The sequence below is a fragment of the Mytilus galloprovincialis genome, chromosome 2, assembly GCF_965363235.1.
Source record: "Mytilus galloprovincialis chromosome 2, xbMytGall1.hap1.1, whole genome shotgun sequence".
Classification (NCBI taxonomy): domain Eukaryota; kingdom Metazoa; phylum Mollusca; class Bivalvia; order Mytilida; family Mytilidae; genus Mytilus; species Mytilus galloprovincialis.
Window position 1 is genome coordinate 40020172 of NC_134839.1, and position 18200 is coordinate 40038371.

Sequence of the window (18200 nt, forward strand, 5' to 3'; positions counted from 1 at the left end):
GGTAGTATCAAGGACTGAACTTCCGCCCACAATGGTACCAACCCAATAAAAGTATACTACCGATTGCAGTAGTAGACGCATCACTAGTTCCTTGGCTTTAAACAGGCTGCTATTATTTAAAGCTAATGGGGTTACTATTTGAGATATGACGCATTTTTTTTTATTTGATGCCTGAATATGCGTATGCATGGGGTTTATAACTTATTTTACTTGTGTTAACTTTTTTTGAAAGACCAATACTACCATAATGACACAAAGACATTTGCTTTATTCAAAGTATATTTCCTTTTGGAGAAAAGTTGTATAGAAACTACAAATGTACAAAATTTATTTAACAAAATAAATACAAATATTTACATTAACTTTTATTTATTGCACCATTTTGCCCTAAAGAAACAATGCAATAAAATGCGTTCAAAATTGGCACAGATAATCTTTAGTAAACTTCGAATGTAGAGTTTTCAGCATTTCATTTATGAACCAAACTATAATATATTGTTTAAAAGAAATAAAACTTTTTTTGAAAACGGGATATTTATCCCGGAAGTCCTGGTTTACTGCAGTGACAAGCGTCTCCACCTTGCTGGCTAGCACATAAAATAGCACAAATGTCTTGGGTCGGTTTGATTGTTGGTGCGCGTGTCGTTGAAGTTGTAAGTAATGACGTCGTTATGAGTTTGAGAAGAGATGTTGTTATTGCATGCCCTTTTGTCAATAACACGGTTGTAGGCGCATATGTCGTCGAAAAATCTGTTGAATGTAATGGCGAGACATTTTCTGTCGAATGTAATGGCGAGACTCTTTCTGTCGAATGTAATGGCGAGACTCTTTCTGTCGATGTATCAACATTATTTGAGGCAGAAGTTTGATCCTTTATTGATATAGCGCTTGTATAATCAATAGTATTTGCGGTCGATTTAGTTACTTTTATTGTTGTAGATAAGTCTGCAGTCGTGAGAGGCGTTGGGGCTGTAGTAGGGCCTAAAATGAAAAAAATGTCGAACATATAATCACAAAATAAAAAAAATAAAAAAGTCTACTTTTATAATATGCCTTTTATTATATAATTTTTGCCATTTGTAGTAACTAAGAAGTTCATAAAGCTATATCTTTATTTATAATGATAATCAAATTGATAGATACCTATTAATGCCATTTTGACAGCAGTTATACCAAATTGGAATGCAAAACCATTTTAAAATCAGACCATTTTCTGACAAGGTGTCTTAAATAACATGTACACGTAATTAATGAGAAAACCGAGGCTAAAATGTTCCTTTCATATTTAGATCTTGTTCTTAAACTAACAAGATAGACAAATCAACACGGGTCTATATGACAAACGCAATGATGCTAGTTTTCCTATTGCCACCTTCTCATACTTTAGCTGTTTCATATACTGTTCAAATCTAAGGTGTTTAATATATATACGATATAGTAGGAAGGTAATATCATAAATATGTTAATATTACAGACGAAATGTTATTGAATATTGAAAGTATTCCACCGGACTTAGAGGAGACTCACACAGTTATTAATATGATTGTGCAAATGGAGGCCTTCGGCTGTTTTCTGCTCTTTGGTCGGGTTGTTGTCTCTTTGACACATTCCGCTTTTCTATTCTCAGTTGTATATATGGTCGCCACCATGAATGGCTTGGTCGTTATACTCTCATAGTTAACGTATTGATAAAAGCAAAATCTTCGTTTCTATCGATTTTGATATTCGTTAAGAATTTCAACTGAGCATAATATTTTAATGACATGACGGGTGATGCATGTATAACAGGAATGATTCGACTCCGTTGAGGTACGCGTACCTGGTATCTCTCTAAATTAATGCAATGTTTGAACATTATATTTAAATTGACTTCAAGGAAATTCCCTAAAATCTACCCGCGACTTTTGACTAAAAAGATAATGTTGGGTCATATCTTGGATCCTCAGATTTAGTCATACATTGGATTGATTGGTCAGTTTAAATCAATATTTGTGAAAACATGAATATTACACTGTAAAAATTGTGCTTAGAGCCTAAACATTTCCTAAACATGTTTAAGTCTAAACATGTTTAGGAAGGTGTTTACATGCTATGCACATATAATTCTATGTGTCCTATATCTAAACATGTTTAGAATTACAACATGTAATGACCAACAGGCTTAGAGCCTAAACGTGTCATGACCTTTGTGATTTAAAAATATACCACGTGATTGAGAACGCCTCATGTTTCCGCCTGCAAATGCACAACAAAGGAATAAGGAATTAAAATGAACCAAGAGAGCTGATAAAAAACACAGCTGTAACAGGAATATGGATATGTTTATGACTTCAATTGTAAGTATAATGTGAATATATTATCTAAATATACTGTTACCGTTATCTGATACTATAGTATAATAGTCCCAGCCGTTATATACTAAAGGTTTCAAAATTTGTTTACGTGATAAGGGAAATCATAAGGAATTTCACATTTACCCTCCCCTTTTTAAAGAATTTCCTTTAAAAATATTACAAACAGAAAAAAAACTGTATAACATTTTAATGTTAAGTATAAATTGAAATTACTGTAGTAGCGTCTGTGCTTCAAAACATTTCCTAGAAAAAAGTTTGAAAAAAGAAATATGAACTTATGTGGTTTTCAGAATGGAGATCCCCATCCCCTTTTTTACAAACCTCAAATGTGGATCCCTGCTATCTCTGTCCAATAACTTTAAATGAATAATGAAAGCAATAGTTTTCGTTTTGTTTAAACTTACGTTTAACTTGGCACATTATATTTATTTCTCAAATTAATTAGTGTAGTATTAATAATATTTCTGTAAATAATTTCAGAATACAGAAATTACAAATAGAGATATTCTGAGGAGACATCGCTGTTAGTTTGGATCTAGCTGGTGAACCAATAAATTACAGCACAATAGCCAAACCAGTACAAAAACCATGCAGGGTGAGTTATTTTATATTTGTCTACATACATGTAGGGCATTTTTTACCATGCTATGCCATTTGCAAAGGGAAGCTGTTTTCATGATCTGTAACCAAACTTTTAGCGTCAAATATTGATCACAGCCTATGAAAGTTGCTGTTTGTCTGAAAAAGGGAAGGTATTTAGGCCGAACAATCAAACAAATTTATTAATTCACAAAAACTGTGTTTGGACTTAATCACTGATTACCACACTGATAACCAAAAAGTGCCTATTTAAAATATCGGTTAGGCATGAACTTAAGGATAGATTAGGCGGCAGAAAATAATATCGCCGGGTGAATATATATATATATATATATATATATATATATATATATATATAAATTGCACACAAAATAACGCGCTTTATGTCTATTATACATTTAATGGATCACGGTATGAATCAAAATTTATTGGTACAATTTTTTAACTGGTGTATTTTCTATTTCAGCTTAGAAATTTAAACATGAGGAGACAGAAAGACACCTGAAAGGTTATAGTGGAAACTAAAACAAATTGATTAATAACTGCCACGGGATTGTGGAATGACTTAAGATGGATTCAAGCCAGCTAGGACATTGATTTCATCTTTTTGGGACTCATCTTTTACTTTAACATATGGGAGTTATCCTATCCTAAACAGGATCAAATTCTAGAACGTTTTAACAGTACATTTTATATGACCAACAAAGAATTTATAGGAATGTTTATTTAAATGTAAATTATTGCAAAAAAAGTTGAAGACATTTCTATGGAGAATAACAATTCTAATGAATCAACTATGATAGCAAAGATATGTGTACGCTGTTTAAATAGGCTACATATATATCAGATGTATTTTTTTTTTTAAACTTGGTGAATAAAATTTAAAGAAATCAAAATTGCTTTTCATATTTGTTTCAACCTTTTAAAATATGATTGTTTAACATGATATGTTACATTTATTGCATATACATGTTGTCTGTTCTATGGTCGGGTTGTGTCTCTTTGACACATTCCCCATTTCCATTCTCAATTTTATTTCATTGATATAAATGTGATGTAAGGAGTATTGTATCATGAGGAAATACGAGGGAAAATAATGCATGGCAGGCGATTTTCAAAGAGATAGAAGAATCCTGAACAAATGTTGAAATCAGCACCTTTAAGGACTGGTAATTCTTATTTCTCTAAACTGGCAAATGAAAAATTTTAAGCTTCAACCAAATAAAAATAAACTTCACGTTTAACACAAACAGAAGAATTCAGTGTCCACCAGTGGTTTGACAGAAAAAGCTACAGAAAAAGAAATTTTGGAAACTATATGAAGATATAGATAGGACTTGAATTGAAAATAAAGAGTGTATGGAATAATTTACATGTTTACATTCTAAACACATTCACCAATAACATGTCATCAGACTAAACACTTGAAGGATAAACACGTTTAGACTAAGCATTTTCCTACACATTTTTTAGATATAAAACATATTTAGCCCCTTAACATGTAACCAATTCGTTAACAGGCAATGTGCTTTAGAAAGTGTTTAGGCTCTAAACACAATTTTTACAGTGTACAAGTTTGAGATTTCTACATATTTTTTAATGCAAGGTAAATGCATTAGTATACAAAAAAAAATATACCTACATCTGCAGTAATTCCAACCATCAGGATGTTGCATCACTATGCATGCAGCAGGACAAGGATATTTTGTTGTTTGTATAAGTTGTTTAAGTGTGGTAAGCGGCTCATTATTTATAACCAGGTTCATATTAAATGTTGTAAGCGGTGTATACGTAGCGCCATGATGATACGGTTTATGAGTGTGGTTGTGGTGGTGGACATGAGTGGTGTGAGTATGATGGCCATGAGTTTTTATACCGTCTGACCTTTTATTAACTGAAACATTATGTTACACGTTTAAAAAAAATATACTGCAGTATATGTTATCAACAAATACAGCAATACTATATATAAAAATCTCTGACAGATTCTAGCTCGCATATAACGTTTTAATGGAATCAGGAAACACTCAAAACCAACAGCTTGGACAACAAAATACATTGAACATGTCTATAAATACCAGAATTTTTTCCCTTTTATACACTGATTCGCCCTCAGTATATCTCTTCATATCAGTCTTTCTTTTTTTTTCAATTAAAAAAACCTGGATACAGAATATGAATAAACTGCCTGTGATTGAGTACGTGGTTGATGTTTTTTAGCTATTGATCATATGAGTTGTTTGTTTATATTTTGTATAGTCACAGTATTGTATTGTTCCATTGCACCAATGTCCGAGGATTAGTAGAGGGTTGGGCACCGACTAACATGGACATTCTATAGGTGTCTGTCACAAGTCAGGAGCATATGATTCAGTGGTTGTTGTTTGTTGCTGTGTTATATTATTTTTTTCGTTCATTATTTTGTTTATAAATTAGGCCGTTTTCTCGTTTGTAATGTTTTACATTGTCATTTCGGGGTCTTTTATAGCTGACTATGCGTAGCCTTTGATCATTGTTGGTCATACGATAACCTTTGGTTGTAAGTTTGTGTGGTCTCTTGTGTAGAGTTGTCTCATTGGCAATCATATTACATCTTCTTTTTATATGGAGTACCTCGACTTGTGTTTATTTATCCCCCCCCACCCCCTGCTAAATTATCCCCCGTTAAACATGCGGATACATAAATAAGTTATCAAAAGATAAATAGTTAAATATACTATGCTTTCAAATTAGCCTTCTCAAATTGACTTAATTGTAAATTATGTATGTATACATAAAGACAAAAATGGCGGAAACGAAACGTATTCGGTTGCGGGATTTTCTCGATGTATTGAAGACCAATTGGTGGCCTTCGGATGTTTTCTGCTCTTTGGTCGGGTTGTTGTCTCTGACACATTCCCCATTTCCATTCTTTATTTTATAATATCTTTTCAGATTTGTTGATGTAAAGAAATTATGTCATAATAATATTAAATAAAAATTACTTCTGCGTTCAGGACAGTCACACTGTACATTTCCCGATAGTGGATTGATCTCCATACGGCATCCATGACATGGCGATTGCCTGACTGGACTGCCAAGCATTATTGTGAAGACTCCAAATATAACCAAACACATTAAACACGACATCTTTATATCTAAAATAAATATAAAAGATATACATTTAATATATGAATTTGCAACAAATATTTATCAAAAATCCGTGGATTTATCAGTTGTCTGTCATATGATTAGATTTCCGTTTTTCGTATTTAAAAATACTCATCATCAACAGTTATAAGACAACAGTGTCAAATATATACTTTCAATTTCATTTTTTTTTCTTTTTTCTAAAACAACTGTATTGATATTATATATGTGCCGGTTGACTGTATATGTATATTGTTGGTAGAGTCATAATAATAATTTAGCGCTGGACTTTTTCATTGATCTCTAGCGATTTAATTAACATTTTCAGTGCTGCAATCAAAATCTTGAGCGAATGAGTTTATAGAATGAAATTCAAAACAGTGTGGCTGTGGCCATTGATTGACATATTAAATTCATCCATTGACTGGGACAATTTAGGTGAACGTTTGTATGTAACGACCACTGCTCACTATGTACTTTTTAAAGACACTTAAACTATGGAGTCACCAATGGTTCTCAACACCTTAATAAAGTAATTCGAAAAATTAATCAGAAATAACACGATGTTTTGATTTATATCAATTATATAAATCAAAACATAAAGGTTACTCCTGATTAATTTTTCGAATTATTTTATAATTAAAGGCGTCAAGAAACCTTTGGTGACCCTACAGTTTAAATGTCTATCGTAGGTACGTCGTGAACAGTGGTCTTTACATACAAACGTTCACGTAAATTGTCCCAGTCAATGGATGAATTTAATGTGTCAATCAATGGCCACAGCCACACTGTTTTGAATTTCATTCTATCTACAGCGCTGAACTTTACATCTTAGATATTTCTCAAGATGGGTTGGTGTGGCATGTATGTCGATATTTTTTGAATGATTGTTCAACTATCAACATATATCTTTTTGAAAGGTTATAAATAAGACGCAACAGTAATTTGCAGATGTCCAATTTGCATAATCCATTTATATTGTTCAACGCAATTAAGGTAAACAAAAATATCATAACCCCTAAAAGGGGCGAGATCGTTGTGTCAACAGTCTATACATCGTCTGTTATGCATGTACCAACCGTTATGTACGAGTCCAGATTAATTCAAAATATAGCTCTCAGAAATATAGACAGCAGGTTTAAAATGAAGTACGCCAGGTGCAATAGGGGTTGTAAAGTCAAACACAGTGTGAATGTCAAATTCTTAACGAGGTCAAAAAGCATTTAAAGCCAAAACTTTAAAGAAATTATGTTTCAACCGATTATGACTGGTAGTTCGAAAAGGAGGGGGGGGGGGGTCGAATTAACAAACCGTCCAGATATAAGTTAGTTAAAAGTATGGAAACCTTCAATTTGATTCCATTTTCGTTAATGGAATCAGCATCGACATATGTAAGAAGGGAGGTTCAAAAGGATTATTGTTAAAAGGGGCTAAAATGCAAGAAATATTTTTAAAAAATAAATAAATAACGTAATAAACCAAACCACTATAACTTATAGATAACCGTATAAACTAACTTTCTATGTAATTCCCTCCCCCTTTTTCTTCTTAAAATAAAGATCACAGAAAATGAGTTATAGTGAAGAATACATATAGAGTATCATGACTTTGAAGGACAACATGTCTAAATATAAACAAAGCATGATCTTAAACTGATTATGATTTCTTAATCAAACCACATATTCTATATTCAATCTCGATGACATACAATGCTGATTTACAATTAAGTATACTCTTTACTGGTGCAAGAAAATTAGTACCGTTAATTTTATTACTACCACTGGGTCGATGCCTCTGCTGGTGGACTATTAGTCCCCGAGGGTATCACCAGCCCAGGAGCCAGTACTTCGGTACTGGAGCCAGTACTTCGGTACTGTCATGAAAATACGGATTTTTTGTGTTATTAAAATTTGCTGTTACAACATGATAGAGATTATTTTAAATTAAGGAATGTATCTCCCTCATGCAAAGCTCTGATTCCTTTCACGAATTTGGATATACTTTTTGGACCTTTTGAATTATAGCTCTTCATCTTTTATACAAGCTTTGGATTTCAAATATTTAGGCCACGAGCATCACTGAAGAGACATGTATTGTCGAAATGCGCATCTGGTGCAAGAAAATTAGTACCGTTAATTTTAAACATACACAGGACTTTCAATGTAATGTGGTGCGGCGTTGTTCTGTTTAAGTTTAAATTTATTAGTTATCTTGGAAAAAACTAAGTCTTGTTACCAATTTGGACATATTTTCATTGTTAAAAAAGAAATAACATTTTTCAAAATTACATGTTCTTGTATATTTTTAGATTGACATCTGCATAATAAGAAACACGTTATTAGAAGACAATACACGCAAAAGATAACAGAAAAAATATTTAAACAATATCAATATAGACCACACCAACTATGAACAACCGAAGCCTTAATAAATAGACGTAAAGACAAAAAAACATAACTTGGTCATATAGTCTGAATTGGAAAAGGTACTCAGTAGTTCGGGGTTAAACAAGTGCATATGCACGCATTCAAATAAATCTTAAAATGTAGTAGGGTTAGAATGTTCTTTAACAAATGTTCATTAAATGAAAAACAGTAACCGAATTAGATACCTTAATAACTAAAATGTATTTCCACTATATATGCGTAGAAATTATTTTGTTTTAAATATGTACTACTTTCCAGCTTTTTGTTTGTTTTTTGCTGTGCATGACGTACTGTTTTGTGTCATGGTTGGATATCTAATATCATTTGTCCTTCAATAAGATGCTTTTTCAAAAGTAAAATGACCACTAACTTTTTCGAATAAATAAAAGTTTGGATTATAACTTTATCAATGAAGTACAAAAAAAAAAAAAAAAAGAAGAGTTAGAAATGAGTAAATTTTTACAAAATAGGGTAAATAAAATAAAAAAAATCTGATTCGATTGTTTTATATAATTAAAACATGTATTAGTAAAACAGTCAACTTACCCGATAGTTCGACTTATCAATCCGTTGTTTTAAAAGGAATAAAACTACCCCGATTTTATATGAAAATCTATACTAATACTGATATCAAATATTGTCAAATTTTATTGACAAATACTTTAAAATGATCAATTTTCGTTTCATGATAATTTGCAAATACTTAATATTATCACTTTTCTGTTGATCTTTGAAAACACAGATTACCTGATGACGTGTATTCTTGGTTACATGTTAGATTAGATGACAGTGAACTAGTATAGAACAAATCATGGTTTTGTACAAACCTTATCTGTCCTCAAATTGACACACATTCAATACAAACAATGGTGCGACCCAAAATACAGTATATCTGCAATGGTCAAGTATTTCAAAAACAAATCTTAAGACATCAAAAATATTATTGAAGTTGATCCAAATCGGCGCAGTCATTGTTGACAGGAAACAGTTATGTGACGCAGATTATAAAGTTTCAATGCATAAAAAGAATACCAAGAGTTTAAAAATTATTAGACAAGTCAACAACACACACCATCAACAAGCGTGTACGCATAATTAAGTGCAAAACATGACAAATATCCTGACTTGGAACAATCACAAATTAGTTGTTGTTGGAATTAAGCCAGTTTCATATAGAAATGCGCACAAACCATGTTCTTGGTATTAAGACCATGCATATGTCGTAAAAGAAAAACACTACACTACAAAACCAGTGAAGTCCATCTACTAACATGATGACCACTTACATGAACAAGGAAAGAAAAGAACAGACGTTACTCATGCATGTTTAAATTCATATTGAAAGGAACCAAAACCTGCCATGAAAATCTATGTCATGAAAACATGCCGTCGCCGAAAATAGAACCAAAAAGTGTGTGGCATGAATTCTTAAATAACGTCATTCACACTAGGACCTCCACGAAATCGTTCAAATGGTATACGTGCACTGGTATAGAGTTTTATATTCTCAATTCATATATCTAACTTGCGATAGAGGATTATATTTTGAACTCAGATAATAGTATTTCTTTTCTAATGACTTTTATGAGGACATGTATTAATATTGAAAGACACCCGTCAATGTAAACATAGACAATAATAATACATTGACTTGACATATCAACGATATAAGGATGAGGTTTAGAAAAGGGGAAATGCGAGGCTCTTGATATATCAAGTCAATGCACTATTATTTTCTTTATACTGCAATCTCCTAAAAACATTTTCCATCATTGTTTAAGGTTTTAATGCTATTATTTGATTTAAATATTGGGAAACCTCCCCTTTTATAAAAAGACCTCATATCATGCAGGCGGAGAGAAATATACAACACGATGAAATGTACATTACCTGTTCAAACAGTTGAAATTCGCAATCGATGGTGAACGAATTTGTTTAAGAATAAACTAAAATATCAACAAAAAGCATAAAACATAATGAATTATAGTTTGCAGACCAAAAATATTAACAAGTGAAATATGTTTTTTTTTTTTATAAAAATTGCAAAGAAATAAGTTTGAGTCGTTGTATACATTGAAAACAAGAAGAGGTTGAATAGGTCGTATGAATAATTAATTAAAATTTCGGGAATTTCTATTTAAATATCCATGAGGAAAAGTGATATCATGTCAGTGACATAGAAATATACGGTCAACGCAATTTGACTGCACAAAAAGAACGAGTGCAGTATAAAATTGATATGAATTGAAATTTCGACAAAAAAAAAAAAAGAAAAAAAAAAAAAGCGTCTTTTCAGTGGTGAATGAGAGGGAATAGAGGGGAAACATTTTCAGTGGTGAATGAGAGGGAATAGCGGGGAAAACAAAACATTTTTTCAAAAGGTTAAGACGTGGAATTAAGTCTGTATAAAAAGTCAGAGGAGTTTATAATTTCATTGGGAATTTCTATATGAAGTTATCAAGTTTGGTACTGCATTTCTTACTTTTCACATTTCAACTCAAAATCAATACTAGAATAGTGAAATCTTAGAAAACTGACAGTCCAATGAGATTGTACAAGCATTTTTTAAAGATACCTATTATAGTGTATGAGATTCGCTTCTCTGCATTGAAGTTAGAATTTAAAAACCTAAACCAAAGGTTGAACATTCTAGGCAACTAAAAAGTTTACCAACAGAACGTTAAGGCAAGAAACATTTCAAAAATTTCAAAAAGCAAATGAGTAACGTGTTATCAGAGATGAAATTTAGCTTAATTAATCTGCTGACGACTTTTTTCACGAGGTTTTTCATAATATTGTTGATAAAAAGAAAATGCGTCTCTCCTTTTTTGTTGTTAGTTTTTAATTATCTACCATGTCTACCGGTCCAAAACAATAGGTATAAAACGTATTTTAGTAAGCGATAAAAGACGTCGGGAAGCCAACTATAAACATAACTCAAAAGAGTGAAACGGATTGAAGCTAATAATATCAAACGAAAAACAGTTACTACAGACTTAACCACTGGGTTTCAGGCTATTGACTTTTGACGGGTCTAGAAAAACGCAGAAGGAATCAATGACCCACAGCCTCGGCTTTGACTAACAAGCTCACAAAAGAACGTTGCAAGGTTAAAAATATGTGGGGTCGCATGGATGTCCATTAAAGCAATGAATGAACATTTTTGTACAGAGTTTTTATGTTATTGTTGACAAGCGACAATTCTTTGATATAGAATAGTTATTTGTATATATCACTCCGCCAAAAACACGTGACATGATTTCTTTCCAATACTCCTGCAAAATATCGTATCATATTATATACACAGATTATTAATTACGACACAACAAGCGCACAGCCTACACACTCCTTTAATTGTGCACTGTGAAGAACTCAAATTATGTAACACGAATTCAAAGTGTGATTTTGATATGCATGTGTCGTAAATTTTATTTTATCTTATTTATGATATCCTTTACAGTTGAAATTATAGCAAAAGGCGATTTTCACAATTCTAAATGAAGTCTTCGTTTATTTACATGTATTTGTATGCTGTGTCAATTTTTGAGTCAGTTGTGTTGTAGGTTTACACAGCTTTGTCTGCTGAATCCTAATTACTGTCACATTAACCACTTTTACCTGTTTGGTTTGCTCACCTAATTGTGTCAATATGATGTAACAATAAACAATTGTCATACAAGCGGGAGGTTTCGCTAGCTACAAAACCAGGTTTTACCCAAAGTTTTCGTCAAAATGCATGTGGTTGCTATAAACAGTTTCGTATAAAAACGAGGGGTTATTCCCTAACTAAAAATAGACATGGAGGGAAGTCCCTTTTTATCAACCCAATTGGTGAAAAAGTATCATGTTTTTTGTATTTGGTTGTAAAGATATGTTAACTAACTTCAATTAAAACAGGTTGAATGATTAAACTAATTTAAAAAATTTGATTAAATATACATGTTTTGAGGGGAGACAACACTGTAAACAGTCTGTTTTTTGGCAGTGAAAATTGAAAACTTATTTGCAGCCACTGTAGCTCTTTTCGGAGCAGGCGAACGTACCCTCAAGCATGAATGTTTTGAAAGACCAGGTAAAAATCTATGAAATTCATACAATTTTGATTATGAAAAATGTGCAGGTATCATATCTTCAGGGGTGTGCACATGACCTGATTTCAGGTTTTTTAAGCTTAAATTAGGCAATGTTTTTCCCAGTTTCTCTGGATAAAACTTTTTTATACCATTAAAAGTACACTTTTTTTATTTCATTATAAACTAGAGAACATTCTGATTCCAGTGATATCTAGTTTTATACAAGTATCTTTATTAATCAGTCCACCACTAAGGGTCACTTATACATGGTCCCTCAAAAAATGACGTCATAGAAAAAAACTGTTGATTGAACCCTGTACCAAGTCAGTAATATGATGTTTTTTTTCACTCGTTCCATTTTTTTTTTTATCACTTTGATTTTTTTTCAGTTTTTATGGACTTTTTTAATTTCCTGGGAGCTGGGTATATGAATTGCCTGGGAGCTGGCCGGTATTTTTATTAAATTACTTTCTAATATAATAGTACAATACCAAGATGAATATAGTAAAATATATACATTTTATTCTTATAATTAAAATCTTAAACTGGCTTGAAGTGAAAAAAGTAAATATTAAATTTTGCTTGTCTGATTCCAAAGTCAATACAGGAGCTTTACTATGGATCATACACCCTTAGGTCACAAGGTCACGTTTTAAAATTGTCTCATGTCACCAGTTTCTCTCTTTAGCAAACCGTACAGTTTAACTGATCTGATTCTCAGTTTCGCTTTCTTTAAAGGTCACGTGTCCTTTTAAATGAGACGCTAGGTCGCAAAATCGCAGACAGATTTTACTAAGGTGGTTCCATAATACTTCTAGCAGTTAGTGAGAGCAAAATTAACAAATTCCGAGTTCTTTTAAAACTCTTTGGTGTATAAAAGACTGTCAGTGCTACTTAAAATGCAAAATATCGGCAAAGAATGTACATGTATAATAAACTGTTATATACGCACAGTGTTACAAAATATCCCCTGTGTCAGGGAGTACACGTATAATGCTTTATTTCATTCTTCAAATGAAAAAATATCAAGTAACACCCTCTCCAAAATAGTTATCATTCAATACATTAGCATGCCATTATCATAAAATTTCAGATGTTTATGTCTTCTATACCAAATTAGTATTAAAACAAGAATGTGTCCATAGTACACGGATGCTCCATCCGCACCAGGGGCGGATCCAGCCATTTTAAAAAGGGGGGGGGGGGTTCCAATTACATGTCCCCATTCTAATGCATTGATCGTCCAAAAAAAAGGGGGGTTCCAACCCCCGGACCCCCCCCCCCCCCCTCTGGATCCGCGCCTGCGCACTATCATTTTCTATGTTAAGTGGATTGTGAAACTGGGGTAAATTCTCTTATTTGGTATTAGAATTAGAAAGATTATATAATAAGGAACATGTGTACTAAGTTTTAAGTTGATTGACCTTCAACTTCATCGAAAACTACATCGATCAAAAAATTTAACCTGAAGCGGGACAGACGGACGAACGGACGAACGAACAGACGGAGAAACGAACAGACGAACGGACGCACAGACCCGAAAACATAAATGGGGCATAAAAACAAGGACAACAACAACATAATATATCCTCCTCCCCAAAAAAAAATAGCAATTAAGAATAAAAAAAAAACCCCAAACAAACAAAAACAAAAATGCTATAGAATAACAACAAACAAATAAAACATAAGAAATCGGAATTAAGCCAACATATACAAAGCAAAAAAATGTATGTGTACAAGTTATGAAGAAAAATGAACCCGAAAAAGGAACCTCGCTTGTCATGTTTTGGAATTTGGGTCAGATTTTCGGAATCCTCTGGTTTTATCCATTTGAATGCCTTAATAAATTTTGTCCGGTGACCCCCATTTTTCTTTTTATAATACTTTTACATGTATAATGATAAGCTGTCTGTTAAAGTCTTATAAAACTATTTTTTGATAGTTTTTGAGGACTTTAACTTGTCAATGATAAAGCTATGAAAATTCACGAGAGGACATTTTCCCGCCAAAATTTCAATCGCTAATATATCGATGATATGCACGGTGACCTATATATACTTTTTTGCTCTTTAAAAAAATTTGATTCCTTTATTTGATTCCCTACCAATACAGGGGCGGATGCAGGAATTTTCGAAAGGGGGGTGCTAACCCAGGGCAAAGGGGGGTGCAAGGGGGGGGGGGTGCAAAACATATGTCCCGATACAAATGCATTGATCGGCAAAAATAAAGGGGGGGTGCGCACCCCCGGAACCCCCCTGGATCCGCTTCTGCCAATATATGTTAGTGATTTGAAAATTAATTATTTTGAAACTGAGAAGCCAATTCCCTTTATATTCTAATAGGAAGTCGTAATCAGGAGTCTGCTCACTCAACACCCCTGGTATTTCCAAAAATACCATTCTATCATTTCTCCTTGCAAAACTTTATATCTCACATATCCCATTGTAGAAGCTATCGATGCCCGTTTTGGTTACCATACCCAGGCAGTTCCTTGTACCAAGGACTTATCGTTAAATTAGTTTTCTTTCTCATATAATTTGAATCGATTGTGACCCGATTTAATACAATTAGACTAGTATAAAAATAGTATTGAAACTTTTTTATGTGTTCCATTTTTCTTTAGTACAATATGTTCAATTAGCATAAAGTACATTAAAGCAATTAATAATATCATTTTATCTGAAGCTATTATCTGTTCATCACCGTGCCTTTAATTAGATACAAAATAAAAATTCAATTTTAGATATAAATAATATTCATCAGGTGGGGGTGACACAATTTTTTTTCACTATCAATTTTTTAATTTTTTTAAAGGTCAATAAAAACCAATTTTGATTTTTACATTAACCTCAGAATAAAATAAGCCATTAAATAAGTAATTTTAATAAAATCAACTTATAGTTCATAAAATCATTTTGCTATTAAAATGTTATAGGCTACGGTCGCTTATCTTGATAAATATGACCAGCATGTCAGATGTTTGAGTGATACAGTTAATTAAATATTATTGATATGTTTTAATACGATCTTATCTCGACATACTGTCATCGTGGTATTAAAATCTGGACACCATTTATGAAAACCTCTTATTGTTAAAAGACTGAAATCGTACCCGGAATAATTATAGATCTAAAAGTATTCACTGAAACCATGACGGGCAGAATCCGTATCGATTTCGTATTATCCTCTTCTTCCCATTAAGATAAATTATTAGCCCCTTTAAAAAAGCGAATAAAGTGGAAAGTGATAATTTTCAGGTGACAGATGAATTGATAACGTAGATATATTATCATCTTGGCTGTACCTCATCGCTTAATTTGTTTATCCTTATGACCGCCCACCATAAATTACGGTCATCTTTTCACATCACATTATAAACTTTAGCAAAAAGGTGGATTTTTTTTGAAAGGTTCCAATCTATAAAAGTGTTTAAGTCTATACTAAATTGCAAAATCAAATATTCGTAGATGTAGGTAGAAATATTAACAATATGGAATTTATATATCCAAATGACAAATTAACAAATAATTGTATAATGCTGTTTTTATTTTCTTTCTCTTTGGAGAATTATCAAAGAATTGAATGATATCTAAAATAAATCCAGAAGTTAAAACTGAACTGGTACGAAAGTAATAAACATTTTCTATTAACACGGTGAGTAAGGGTGTCCTGCATGAGAATTTCCCGTGCTAGTGATTTATTCCTGTTCGGTGCTGGTGGGTCCGGGTTTTGTGCTGGTGGATTTGTTTACATCGTATCAAAACGGAAACAAAACAACCATTCTATTGCTCATTATTTTTAAATAAATCCCCCCCTCCCCCCGAGGTACAATGTATATTGCAAAAGTATTGGAAATTCGCAAAATGAAATTGTCCTGATACTGTGCTGGAGATGAGCTAAAATGCCCTGATTTTGTGCACCTTGTCCAGGTTCTTTCCCCTTAATTTTTAAGTTGAAAATTTCAAGACCAATGATCCAGAACATTTATGTAATTGATAGAAAAGACACCTTGCACATATTGGGTGGATGACATATTTCAGATGAAAAATAAGACAACGACCTGATTTATGTACAATACAATAAAACAAAAAAACTAATATGATACTAGTAGACAGCAACCAACGACAACATAAAAACCCCTTAAAAAAATCAGCCGAAAAATGCCTAGGTTATATATTATTATTTATTATAGAAAAGCATCCTGTTTCTGATTATTAGAGAATGATAAACTTACAGCCATGTCTTTTGATCTCTGAGTATAGCACATCTTTTTTTTTTCTTTTCTTTCTAAGCTCATCTTGTCATACGAGACTATCTGAGCCTTTCCCATTACTTGTTGTCGTCGTCTTCGTGCATTTTTGACTGCATATATCGTCTGAAAAAAGTAAAATCACAAAAATACTGAACTCAGAGGAAAATCAATTCGGAAAGTCCATAATCACATGGCAAAATCAAATAACAAAACGCATCTAATGATTGATTGATTGTTAGTTGCTTAACGTCCAGTGGCAAATATTGCATGCATGTTCAGGACGAGAACAAGTTCACAATAAATACAATTGCCAACAGGCCACCTACGGGCCCTCAAAGAGTTGTTGCAAGAGTTCTTAACGTGCAAAAAGTGTGGCACATTAATACATCCCGCACAGCCAAACGGACGCCCCACTTCGGCAAGCGTTTTACTGCCGGTCGGGAGAAGACCAAGTGACCATATTTCTATTCCCCAGTCACCCTGGGGGGGGGGGGATACTATTTAAAAGTCATAAGAAACGAGTAACCGGTGAAAAATAATGTTCTTCCAATTCTTGAACCAATGCATACAAACATCATAAACTTAGTCTTCTGTGCACGAATTTATATTTTTTTTGTGTAAATTTCGTATAATCGTTATTTTTTTTTCACTTGGTCAGTGTTGTTGTGAAAATATGGCAGGTAATTAAAGTTCGTGTTTTGAAGCCGAAGTTTAACGATTGTCACCTGTTTGTCAACAATCGACAAAAAATCAACAAAAAAGCATGGAAATTGAACACGTGTTAAAGGGATAATTCGCGATTTTTCACTTTTTATCTTATTATGTTCATAATACCATAAAAAACATATTCACCAAGTTTTATTTTGATATGAAAACTAATAAAGAAGAAAATTGGGAATTATTAATTTTATTTCTTGAAACTTCCTGACTTATGTGACGTAGTTTAAGTCTTTTTGCATGCCGGGAGTGAAATTAATCTCATTTAAGTCTTGTTCGTTAACCATCTGATAACGTGATGTAAAGCGCATCGATGACTTTTGGTGTTGCTATTAACCAACGAAAAATAAGTGAAAGCCATGCAACTTTTAAAATAAGATCGTGTGGAGAACAGAAAATGTATAGTCATACAATAAAACTAAATAATCTACAAAAAATAAGTTGCAGAAGCGGCTCGTCTTTCAACCAACGCAGCATCTTTCCAATAAATGTTGACTATAAATAGTTGCCACAAACAAATATCCCAGTTAATAATACTTTATCATAAATTTCATTTGAAAATTTGTGTTGAAAGATGGCTGTCACTTGGAAAACCTCAAAATTCACTTTAAATTACTGAATTATAAACAATTATTAATGCCAGCTAATA

The 18200-nt window shown here is 32.6% G+C and overlaps 1 long non-coding RNA gene across 1 annotated transcript; it reads left to right on the forward strand.

Annotated features, from left to right (window-relative positions):
- The first annotated feature begins 2213 nt into the window (after positions 1 to 2213).
- On the forward strand, positions 2214 to 3818 carry LOC143062242 (uncharacterized). Its single transcript, XR_012974630.1, has 3 exons — positions 2214 to 2336; positions 2835 to 2949; positions 3421 to 3818. It is a non-coding gene; the product is annotated as an uncharacterized LOC143062242 (long non-coding RNA).
- Positions 3819 to 18200: the final 14382 nt, after the last annotated feature.